This window comes from Nuphar pumila, chromosome 3, assembly GCF_984573655.1.
Source record: "Nuphar pumila chromosome 3, dmNupPumi1.hap1.1, whole genome shotgun sequence".
Taxonomy (NCBI): Eukaryota; Viridiplantae; Streptophyta; class Magnoliopsida; order Nymphaeales; family Nymphaeaceae; genus Nuphar; species Nuphar pumila.
In genome coordinates, this window is record NC_143251.1 from 32276949 (window position 1) to 32290220 (window position 13272).

The following is a 13272-nucleotide window of genomic DNA, read 5'->3' on the forward strand; positions in this document are numbered from 1 at the left end:
CGACAGAAGAGCTACACACACTAACACTGTAAAAGACTTACATTTGAGGTGAGAGATTTCATATTTGTAAAGGTGTCTCTTACTAAGAGTGTGTTCTGGTTTAGAAAGAAAGGCAAGTTGAGTTTCAAGTTCATTGGCCCTTTTGAGATATTGGAATGTGTTGGAAAAGTCGCATAGCGCTACTGCCTCAGTATTCTCATATCCATAATGTCTTTCACGTAACTATGTTGTGCAAGTACGTTCATGATCCACCACATGTTATTTGCTATGATGACATGGATATTCAGGGGGACATCATTATCGAGGAGGGGCCAGTAGAGCTTTTAGATCGAAAAGAACATGTGCTAAGATCCAAAACCATTCATCTTGTCAAGGTGTGTTGGAAACATCATGGCATTGAGGAATGTACATGGGAACCATAAGCGAGTATGAGGAAAAATAGTTTGTTTGATTAGTCGTTATACCAAATTTCGATGACAAAACTCTTTTAGGAGGGTAGGACATAACATTTGTGATTTTTTCTTAATTTAAATTAATAAAGATGCATTTTTATGTTTAATAAATGTGTGTAAATTTTAATTAATTAGTATTCGGGTCTCAGATAATTATAATAATGGATTTGGAATATGTTAAATATGAATTTAAACTCTAGTATTTAGATCCAATATGGGTTTGAATTAACTCTTGGATTTGGACTCTTAATTTAAGAGTTCGGATTGGATTTAATTTAGTTAATTGGATTCAATCTTAATTGGATTGGACCATTGTATGAGCTGCCACCCATGTGGGACACACTTAAGGTATTAGAGCCCATATGGAAGGGCCTCTAATCAAATGAGATTTGTTTCAAAGGGTGGGGCATCCCCACCTCTCTCTTATAATTAATAGTAAACAAATCAATGTGAACTCCTAAGGGAGTAGGAGTCCAATTAACTTGAAAATGTTAATTAACAAACATTTTGAAAAAGTCAAAGTCTAGAGGGGATGCTCTCCCTCTATCCACACAATTTTGGATGGGGAGAGAGAGACGCCTCTCCTAATGTGAATAGGAGAGGGAGAGGGCTCATCAAAGGACCCCCCTTGTATGCCCCTTCATCTCTCTCTCCTATCTCTCTTACAATTTTCTCTCTCTCCCTTAGAGTTTATGAGGCTTTGTGTGTTCTTCATCTTCCTCACTATTCACACCCCTAGTAGAGGAAAGATCAACTGGTGAGACGACCATTAGACTTGCATCTTGAAGGTGGGGGAGGTTAAGCAACCTGAAATCTGACGATTTTTCTGTTCTATACAATTTTAAGGAATGATTTCATTGACTTGTGTGTATGCATAGCACCAAGGGTGCATATGCATGCCGGATTAAAATCCAAATCTATTTTTTTTGAGCAATATCAATCTTACATACGTGTTGTGCTAATATTCCATGATTTTGGAGGACTGTGAGTCTCCGAATAGGCTTTTATCAATAACATTTTTTGGGAAAAACCTTAAATCATGTTTGTTGTTCATAAAAATCTTGTTTGGTATTTCTAAAGCATGATGAATGTGTATTTGATATGATCAACATCCATAAACCCTATTTAAATTGATATTTATGATTTAAAATCAAAATAAAATCCAAAAAAAAACTAAAACCCGAATAGTGAAAATTAATTTTGGAGATTACATTTTTTTTTTGAGAAAAATGGGCTTTAAGGGTTTGTTGTTGCTATGTTTCATGTCAAGATTCGTATACTGTATGATCTGAAACATATTCATATTAGATGCATGATTTACGAAGAGATGAAATTAAATATCATAAATAAATTCATATAGGTCATGCCGATTAGGGTTTATGAAAGCTTTTTTCAAAAAAATATGATTTATATGATTTTATTTGCGATTTGTGTTTGATTAATTCATTTTCAGTCTATGATTTTTCATTATGTTAGATCTGATATACATGTGCATGCTTCGTATTCAATTTAGAATTTAATTCTATTTTTACAATAGTATTTCAGTGTACGAGTGTTTGTTTTGAATAAAATAATTTTTTTGTGTTTCGAATTCATTTTCACGTGTTGGATTAATTCGTATACAACATAAAATTATATTGAGGTATGTCTAAACTAATATTGATTATATTGTGATGAATCAAACAAACATGATCGATCCTACAACTCTCTAGAGATAGGGTCATACCACCTAGGACAAATCAATGGATCAACCTCTTAACTTTTGTGACTGGGGACCAAGTGAGACCTTATGCCTACAAAATAACAATAATATCCCAGAAGCTTGTACCCTCTACCCACTTTAAAGTAGACTTGGGATGTTAGATCCCGCAAATTTTGATACCCTATCAAGTTACTAAGAACCGTCAAGTATGGCGTTATCTTTATTAAGGCCATAGATCAATGATATTTTCATATATTGGTGCACAATTAACACATCATGGGTTCTCACAACCCCTTGCTCAAAACAGAGCGAACCCATATGCTTGCATATTACACATATATACACCTTATAATACAAGAATATCATTTGACCTCATCCTCACAGTCATGCATACACAAGGCACATCCACATGAGCATATACAACACATCAATTTGATCTCTCAAGCACTGTCAGTTTCTTGAACCGTAAGCTCATACAAGAGTAATCAATCCTGCATCATGCAATTCATGTATCATAGCATGTAATAACAATAATTAATCATCATGATGCATATTCACAAAACATGTCATAACATACATTGCATATTATACTCATTTAAGCATGTAACATATCATGCATTCATTTAACTGTGCAACTATCATTCATCAAAAGCATAATCATAAATATCATATGAAATACACACTAGCCTCTAACCATTAGTGTTTCCATCTGGTTCAATTCTAGAACAAGAACATGACCAACTATTACAGTCATATTGCAATTAGTAAAAATCTATAATTTTTATAATAGATACGTGGATATGTTCGCTAAACATATCCATAAGTCTTGCTTATATCAGAGTCTAAAGTAGGGAGAAATAAATAATTTATCAAAACTATTTTTCTACTCATGAACTAACCTGTTTGATTCAGTTCCTTCGAAGAAGCATCAATCAACAATTTTACATAAGTATACAAATTTTGTAAAAATTATTGTAGCTAGTTGGAATGTGTGAAACGATCTTCAGCAAAGATCGGGTCCAAACTCGATTCCAGCAGTGCATTAAAATTCATGGACCGCGGCCTATTCATGTCCTTGGAAAGGTAGTGTTCCAAAAAAAATCATGTTTCATAATCGACTTCTATGATTTTTAACTCACAAACCGTAATAAATTTGTGCATAACATTTTTATTGGCGGTTTTTTCAATATATAAACACATAAAATTTTTAGATATAACCATGAAACAGATTAAGAGAAATAAAATCCACAAGACAGAAAAGTTGTATACAGAATTTTTGTTAGGACAAAAATTCTATTTTGACTTTCAGGGGTTGTATTTTCTCATCCGGACCTCGAACGGTGCCAAAATTTCTTTTAAGACTTTCTCAATGAATCTGGAACATCCTTCTAAAACTTGAGAATTTTTATCCAAACTGTTTGAGCCTAGGATAAAGTTAAAGTGTTTGAGCAAATAAAAATAAGACATGACAATATGTCATTTATACCAAAAACCATGTATAATTAATATTTTCTATAAAATAAAACACATAAACATGATCTTCATGCTTTGATTCATTATAAAATGATCAATATCAGTATAGACATTTATCAACATAATTTCATGTTGCATACAAATTAATCCAATGCATGAAAATGAATAAAAAACAGACCGAAAACTGTTTTATTCAAAACTACCAAATGTACATGGAAATACTCTTGAAAATATAGAATTAAATTCTAAATCGAATATGAATCATGCACATGTATATTAAATCTAACTTAATAAACAAATTATAGGCTTATCATAAATTAATCAAACAAAAATCATAAATAAAATCAAATAAATAATATTTTTTTGAAAAAAGCTCCCATAAAGACTAATCAGTACGAACTGCATGAATTTATTTATGATATTTAATTTCATCCCTATGTAAATCATACATTTAACATGAATATGGTTTAGATTATACAGTACATGGATCATAATATGAAACATAATATCAATAAATCTTTGAAACTCATTTTTCCAAAAAGAAACCTCGAATCTCCAAAATGATTTTCACTATTTGAGTTATTTCATTATTTATCGAGTTTTATTTTGATTTTACTATAAATATCAATTTAAGTAGGATTTACACATGTTGTTCACATCAACTACACAACCATCTTGATTTAAAATACTAAATAAGATTTTTATGAAGAACGAACATGATTTAGGGTTTTATTTTCTTTTTTAGATTTTAGTTTAATTAAATGTCATAAATATCAATTTCAATATGATTAAAACATGTGGATCATATCAAATACACATCCATCATAATTTAAAAATATTAAACATGATTTCTACGAATTACGAACACAATTTAGGTTTTTTTTAAATCAATTTTAGCAAAAACCGTTTTAAGGGTCTCGTTGACCTCCGAAACCCCGGGATATTAGTCGAAGCACGAAGCTAGAACTAATATTTCATCAAATACACATCTGGAAATTTATTCCAGTGTGTGGATTCACCCTTGGTGCTACATACACGCATAAGTCAAATGTTTTATACCTAAAAAAACGTTCAAAAATCATTGAATGTTGAATTGCTTTACCACCAATGAATGTACAACCCCGCCTCTAAGCTCTAATGGATGTCTAGACCTAGGCTTTGAGAAAGAAGATGGTAGACAGAGGGGAAGGGTCAAAATTGAGTGAGAGGTTTCCTCATCTCCTTTTATAGATTTCCTAGAATCCCTCTCCCAAAGAGACTCAAACTTCTATGAGAACTCTATCCCTTTAGGAGGTTTACCGACACAAAGACTCAATTGAATGTGATGTTTTAATAGTTGATTTGATAGCCCTTGAATTCCAGATCATTCTGGTGGTCTTAGATTGAATTGTACATGCATGAAATAGACAAAAAAATTTAGTCGATGCTCAAAAATATTGATTTTTAGCCTGCATTAGCCATAGACTTTGAACGATGATAAAATGCTCAAATCAACACCAATTTGGGTGTGTAGATAGTCAATCTTAATGCTCTCATAATGAGGAACATCAAGGTCAACTCTGATTTAATAGGTTAGCTACTGATTGGCCAGAATGTTCACCAGAACTATAATGACAATGCTCGGGGCGTCCCATACTTGGGTACCCACTAGGTCCAAATACCATATTAGATCAAATTAAGCTCCAAATAAGTATTTAGATCTAAATTAAAATTAAATACTAATTTAAATACCTAATATATTTTAAAATTATTATTAAGACCAAATTATATTTTTATTTATTTAATAATCATAGAAAATTTATAAAAAATCTTGAGTATTACATCATTCCCTCTAAAAGAATTTTGTTTGCGAAATTCGATACAAGAACTACTCGACAACTGGGGTATTTCTCATTTATACTAGCCTTGGTTCCCATATACATTCCTTAATACCATGTTATTAGATTTGTGTTGAATCTACCAATGAAATTCTCTACTAATTTTGTATCTTTTTTCATCTATTTTTTGTTTTTGTTCAGTACATAAGTTACCTATATGTTGTTATAACCTAAGGACTTATAAATAAATGGGTTACACCACACTTTCGCTGTGTACTCCGATAAAATAATTTACCCTCAAAGATCAATACTTATCACCTTAAAAAATAAATATTTATGTAAGTTCCAGATCTTAGAGACAGGCCTGTCATGTGATGTCCCTATCATTTTCTAGGTTCACCTTTACACATCAAAGAATCAAATAATATCACAACATACAGTTTAAACATCTATGTTAGTGTATACTTACAGAGTGATGCTGGGTTGTTGGACGGGCTATGAACCAAGAATTTTATCCTATTTTTTATACCAAATTCGTGATGCCCCAAAAATTTAAATAAAAATATATAATTTTTTTTTTAAATATAAGGTTTAATCTATGATATTACCTTAACTGAATCAAACTCTAAGGAGTCATCCTGTGCAAGCACTAACGTTTAATAGCTCCCTAAAAATGAATTCAAGAAAAGATGTCCAATCAATAAAACCCTATATCAAATCAGTATAAAATCACAATAGAAACATTATTTTGAAATCAATTAAACATTCTGAGCAAGTATATAAAAACATCTTTACCAAGCCATAAATAAATCTAAATCAATTGATTATGAGTCTAAATTAAATAAAATAAACAAGTATAAAAGCAAAAGTCTTGCATGGATCAATAATTGGTTCTCATGGCACTACCGCAACTGCTTCAACTCAATTATTCTGTATATGTATGTTATAAAATATAAAGGTTAGACTTTCATAAGTCTCAGTAAAAAAATACATCAACAATGCATATATATATATATATATAATATGAAGCATACATGTACATATAATTAATAATCATTATTTTAGAATATACACAATAATATAGCATTCATCATGCAATCACACAGATAACTATAATAGTTAAATGCATGAAACATATTATTATAATATATCACATATTAAATATCAACCTCATCAAATGCAAGCTCGCAACACAAATATGATGGTAAATGTAATTGCACAACCGTAAAGTGAACCTATTCAACTATTTCATTATTTCTCTTGTTTACACCCCTGTGGTACTCGCAAGCTCACGTCATTGCTTCAATTGAGATCACTCAGATGTTTATTATACTATGTATTTTAATAACTCAAATAACTAACTGAAGTCGACAATCCAAATATGACAGTTCACAACCGAGAGAAAACCTTCAAAGGCTCAACACAAACAGGATTGATCCTACAATTCTGTAGAGAAAGGAACATATCACCTAAGACAGATTGGTAGTCTGACCCCCTAACTTTTGTGACTGGGAACCAAGTGAGACCTTTCGCCCATAAAACAACAACAATATCTGATGAGCTTGTACCTTCTACACTAGGTACTAGGAACCATCAATTGTGAGGTTATCTTTATTAAAAGTCATAGGTCAATGATATTTTCACAAATTGGTATACAATCAACACTCGATGGGTTCTCACGACCACTTTGATGTGAAAGACTGAAACTGATGGCAAAGATAAGGCAGGGACACAGGGACATGTTCTAGCTATGTGCCTATGCACAGGCACAACCAAAATGTGTTTAACTCGAGTGTTCTCTAGTTAATTTCAGCAATCTTAAATCATTTTTTTGTGTGATAAATTAAGTGTATATCATCACTTTTAAATTAAATTTTAATAATATTATTAATGATGTTTTACCTTAAACTAATTGCCACTTGAGCGGCACCACTATGGAGGCTGAATGGGAGTTTGCACAAATCATCCTACACGTGATCTTGGGGCTTCACGAGGAGATTCTAACAATATTGTTTTCAAGGGTTAACAAGCAAAATGGAGGTTTAAGAACGGGCCCAAATCTGGTCACGAGGAGACCAGATTCTTTGTTGGGCATTTCGCCAAATAGTTGGTGGGTGCCCCAAACAACACATGAGCCATGTATGGGCTGCTCAGTCCCAACACCAGAAACTCGTGAAATGTTAATCTTTGCCCAAATACATTATATATTGACTATTTAAATTCAGGAAAAAAATTAGATCCACATAGTTATCATTTTAAGCACAAACTTAAATCCCATACAGATTTAATTTGAAGATCCAACAGATTTGATGCATACTCACTCGTATTTGACGCAGATTCAAGGAGTGAAAAATAGGAACACACGTCTCTGATCAGCAGCTATATGGATGTTCACTGAGCCCAAAAGGATCAAATTCAACGGTACCAAACTAGGCACAAAATTCAATTCTAAATAGATGTAAACTTGGCACCCAAAATTGATTCACGTCCAAGCTATTTTTGCCACAAAACAAAGTGAAATAGAAACAACTTACGAAATGAATACTACCCTAACCAAATTCCACGCTAGTCGATTTGAGCATAATATTAATCTTAAACAGGTTCAACCCTAGACGTTAAACAAGATGAATTTAAACAAAGTTCTGTGTGGATTCAACCATGAACATAAAACCTATAAACACAAGAAATATACTGTCATAAAATAAATGTCGAATAGATATTTTAATCTCAAAACCTAATCAGATTGATCTTGTAAACAGTCACACATACATGGTTTATGTTGACACAACTCAGTTAAGCAATAATTCAACAAATACCCAACATGAGAGCATCAATCAAGGGAGATCGCTTAGCTCCGGCTATGGGTTCATGTGGCCAAGTGGAAATCTCCTTTGTTCATTGCTTCACAACACACAAATCGACCAAGTGAGGGTCGCTGTCCAGCCGTAGATATCCTAGCAGCACCCACGTTTCAGCGGCCACCAAGGAGGATGAGTGGTGGCATTTTTTTTCATTCCTTAACACCTAAAGAATTTTATATTTTTTCTTTTCAAAACCATCACTATGGGTTACCAACAAACCATCGTGAGGAGACTTTATATGTGGCAATCAGGTCTCACTCAAATAACATGTTCAAGCCACATATCTCAACAGTGAGGAGTGCCCTCACTTAATCTGAGATGGCAAAATATCATTAATTAAATAATGAGCATATGATTAAAAATTACTTGCATAAAAAATGGATAAGAAAATGACAAAAATGTGTTTTAAAAAACAGCAAACATTTTAGATGGGTTTAATTCTTTTTTCTTTTTCACGAAGAACAAGTTAAGAAAATAAGGTCACTAAATGACCCTTACCCCTCCAAATCTGGAACCCTAAGTGAGTATACTAGCTAACAAAAGACATCCATCAAGCAAGCCATGGAATGATCATGGGTTAATTGATTTTAGGCAAGACAGTGTTCCGTTGACCGCCCAATGTTAGGTTAATAAGTTTAATTCAGTTTTAATTTTACAACCAAGGTTAAAAAAATGGCGTACACACACACACACGCATATATATATATATATATATATATATATATATATATATATATATATATATATATATATATATATATATATATATATATATATATATATATATTTGGTAATGGCGACATGACGTACAAACACTTTTTTTAAAAATTTTGGTTGTTTTTCATGAAGCTAACCTTATAGATTTTACTTACATGTTTCACGTAGAGGGAACTGGCTCTTAAACCCTCCAATTACAACACATAGGAAGGATTTTGTATGGCTTCAAAACATTACAGCCTACAATTTACGATACTTTCCCAAGTCATAAAATCATAATTTTTGTCAAGAAAACATTACCCAAAAGTTGGTCCCCACTATTTTGCTCATGTCGAATCCATCCATGAGGTTGGAATGGATCAAAACAACTTGCACATGGGAGATCCAGAACCGTTTGTATGTAATGGCGCCATTACCATATGTGTGTGTGTGTGTTTGAGAGAGAGAAAATTTCTTTGAAAATCATGTTAAGCTATATGAATCATAGGATTTTTTCAAGACCTAATATGACCTAAACCTAAGATTTAACAAAATTGAATCCATAATTGAGTTGCTTTAAAAGTATTTTTCTTAAATATAATTTTTTTGTTCTAAACATTTCTCTCAAAACACAAGTTTGTGTTGCTAATTTTTGAAACCAATGAGGGATTGAGTGTAATGCCCCAAAATGTTAACCCAAAAATTTGGCCTTTTTTTAATGCTCAATTTAATTTGAGGTATTATCTATAGCATTGCCTGGCACCGACTGGACTTGGAGGATGGTTATGGTGGCTGCCATGGAGTTATGTTACAAGGCTGAGGAGGCTGCAGTTTTAGCCAAGGGGAAGGTGGAGAGAGTCCAAGAGAAGGAAAGAGAGAGATGGGTATTAGGGCAGCCATGTAGTGTTTTTTTTTTTAACAAAAAGACTTAGGGTTTTATCAATTAGGGCTAAGGTTGAGAGGGGTTAATGAGAGGGAGTGAAAGGCATCCACCGTATGGTGCTTGGATGGGAGAATAAGAAAGAGGTTGGGGTCTTATGGTGGTTGGATAATAGGGAAGGGAAAGAAAGGAGGGAAAGAAAGAAGGAAAGAAAGAAGAAAAGGGAAAAGGAAAGAAAGAAGGAAGAGAGGGAAGAAAGAAGAGGGGAAGAAAGAAGAGAGGGAAGGGTGATACGTGAGTGGGCTGGACCAAGGAGAGAAAGGAAGGAAGGAAAAAAGAAAAGAAGAAAAGAAAAGGAAGAAAGGAAAGGAAGAAAAAGAAGAAAGAAGGAAAAGAAGAAAGAAGAAAGGAAAGAAAAGAAAGAAGAAGGAAATGAGAGGAAGAAAGAAAAGGAAATAAGGAGAGAGGGGGCTGGTCGACCACCTTGGTGGGTCCCACATCCTTTCATAAAAATTAGAAATTAAAATAAAATAAAAGAAAATAGAGAAAAGAGAGATATAATTTTTTTTTATTTTAAAATGAAAATATAGATGTAAATGAAGGAGCCATCTCAGAGTGAACTAACTTTCCAATTTTGAAATTCATTTTGAGGATCATAGGGGTAGAATAGTCTTTTAGAAAATTTTTGGAGAAAACGAGCTATTTTTGGCAGTTTTTGAAACGAGCTCAGAATTTGAAATTTCATACCCCGTTGCGAAGCAAATCCAGTTTAGAATTTGAAAATTTGAGTTTAAAAGAAATCCAAATTATTTTCTCGGGAAAATATTTCCAAATTTAGAATCCTGGGGATAAAAATGTCAATTTTGAAAAGCCAGGGTTTGAAATTGATTTCTGAAAGCTTTTAAAACTCAATCTGGATTGAAATTTATAAAACTGGAGTTTTGGACTTCGAAAATGAAATGAAATGTGATGAAATATTATGAAATGCTGATAAATGATATGAAATGATGAGAAATGACATGAAATGCTATGCGAAATGCAAACCCTGAATGAAGATTTTTGGATGTTGGACCTTAATTGACACTTGTATCAGTTCAAAAAGTGTTAAAATTGATCAAATTTGCAAAATGGTTCGAGAAATGGTTTTCGGGCTCTACCGGACCAGAGTGATACTGAAAATTGGGGTTTGAACTGACTTGAACTAAAATGAACTAGATTGAGATGGGTTTTAGAGTTTCAGAACTCAACTAGACTGACAAGGCACTGACTCAATTGAACTTCTTGACTGAATTATAAAAAAAAATTTGTCATTTTAGAGAAATGGTGTGAAATGGTCACTGAAGTGAGGTGAATTACGAACGAGAGCTGGGTTTGAGCTAAAACAAAGATCAATAATACTGACATAAACTAAAACTGAAGGTCGAACACTAGCTTAATTGACTGGACTCAGCTCAGTTTCAGCTGAAAGGGCTGAAACAGGCTAAAATTGGCTCCTAGACACTTAGAAATGGTTTTGAACTGAAACTGCAGCACTTGAACTTCTGGTGAGCTCAAGCTAAACTTAAAGGAATATGATTGACTATGAATGACTGACTCATAGACAATTGGCTTGGATTTGAGTGAGAAATGAGCTCATTTCTTAATAAATAATCCCATTTTGGCAGGAATGGTCAGAAATGAAAATGGTTTATTCATCACAAGCTCAGGTGAGCTAAAAATGACTGATATTCTAACTGTTCTGAACTGACCAATGAGCTTAGTTGACTCCGACTGACTGGGGTCTGAGATGACCTAGGGGTAAAATGATAATTTTCCTAATAAAAGTTGGTAAAGTGATGATTTTCTGAAACAGACTCAAGGTTGGACTCCTACACTGACCTAACAGGGTTGGCACTGAGTGAAAGGTGTGTTTGAGAATGGATGAGAAAAATTTGGAGTGTTTACACTTGGGAGGCAGTTGCCTATGGCTTGCAGAATGTTGGACTTTTTCTCTTATCAAATTTGTCATTACCTTTAAAAGATTTTTTTTTTAATATGGACATCTAACAGGGCTATGACTACGATTGTGAGCATCTTTTGTGAAATATAACTCATTTTTCCTATCTTGTTGCATATATTGCTGCTCAATTTTTAATTGAGTTGGAAGCTCTTCAAGGGTTAGATTTTTCGAGTTTAGTCTAATAGCAGTTTGCATTATTTTCCATGAAGATGGGAGACTATGAATAATAGTGGATATCTGCATACAGTAAGGGATTACATTCCCAACTATCGCCAGGTCCATTGCCATAACGAGCATTTTGTTCACGTGATCAACAACATTATCATTTTCTTGCATCCGACACAAATTATATTATTTTAGGAGTAATTGTATGTATGTTTTAAAAGTAGTATCATATTTCTTTGAAATGGCATCAAACATAGACTTAGCTGTAGGGTAATCTTCGAACACCCTAATAACATCGTCATCCATATAGGTGACCATGATGGTTCTAACAAACATGTTGTCTCTTTTATATTTTGGAAAAGTTGATTTGTCCTCTTCCATAACTTTGGCACCAGGGTTCCTTATTTCAGTAGTAAGGTTATTCTTGATGCCTTTTAATGTTAAAACAAGAGGAATCCTTCTCTTTCAAATGTAGAAATTGATGCCATTAAGTTTATCAGTTTTGGCTAATTTGATTGCACAAACCCTACTTGTTACTTTTCTAAATTTAGATATTTTAAGATAGCAAAGCATGATAAAAATAAGTCAAACATTCAACAAGTAGATAAATAAGAGAATATTAGCCATAAACTCAAAAAATTTAACTTTCATAATCAACAATTTCATAAAGAACTAACTTATTATTTCATGAAAGTATTAAAAAAAATGTACAATAATCAATTCCTTGATTATCAAAGAAAATAAGCAAATCAACACTTACTGAGCACTTTTTTATAATTTCAAAAAAATTCAGAGAGGAGTACTGCTAAAAAATAGTATCCAAAAGAATAAAAATAAGACTTAAAAAAAGGGTTTTCTGCAAAAAAATAGAAACTCAAGCATGTTTTGGGTAATATTTCAGAGTTCAGGGCCCTTTTTGGAATTATCAAAAAAATCAAGGACCTTTTCGACAATTCAAGGATACAGTTGTCAAAAGAAATAAAGTGCAAGGGAAGTACTGTAAATTTATTGTAATAGGGTCAAACAAGTAATTTAACTATGCATAAGCTTGACCGATAATACCAAAAAAGACCAGAGGTAAGCAGTAATTTCATCAGGTAGGGACTTGATTGGATTTTTTGGAAAAAAAACAGAGGTAAGGTTGTAATTTCACCTGGTAAACTGTATAAAAAGATCTGAAATTTCGAGAAAAGCCAGAAGCTTCTAGTGGTCTTATGCATTAAAAAA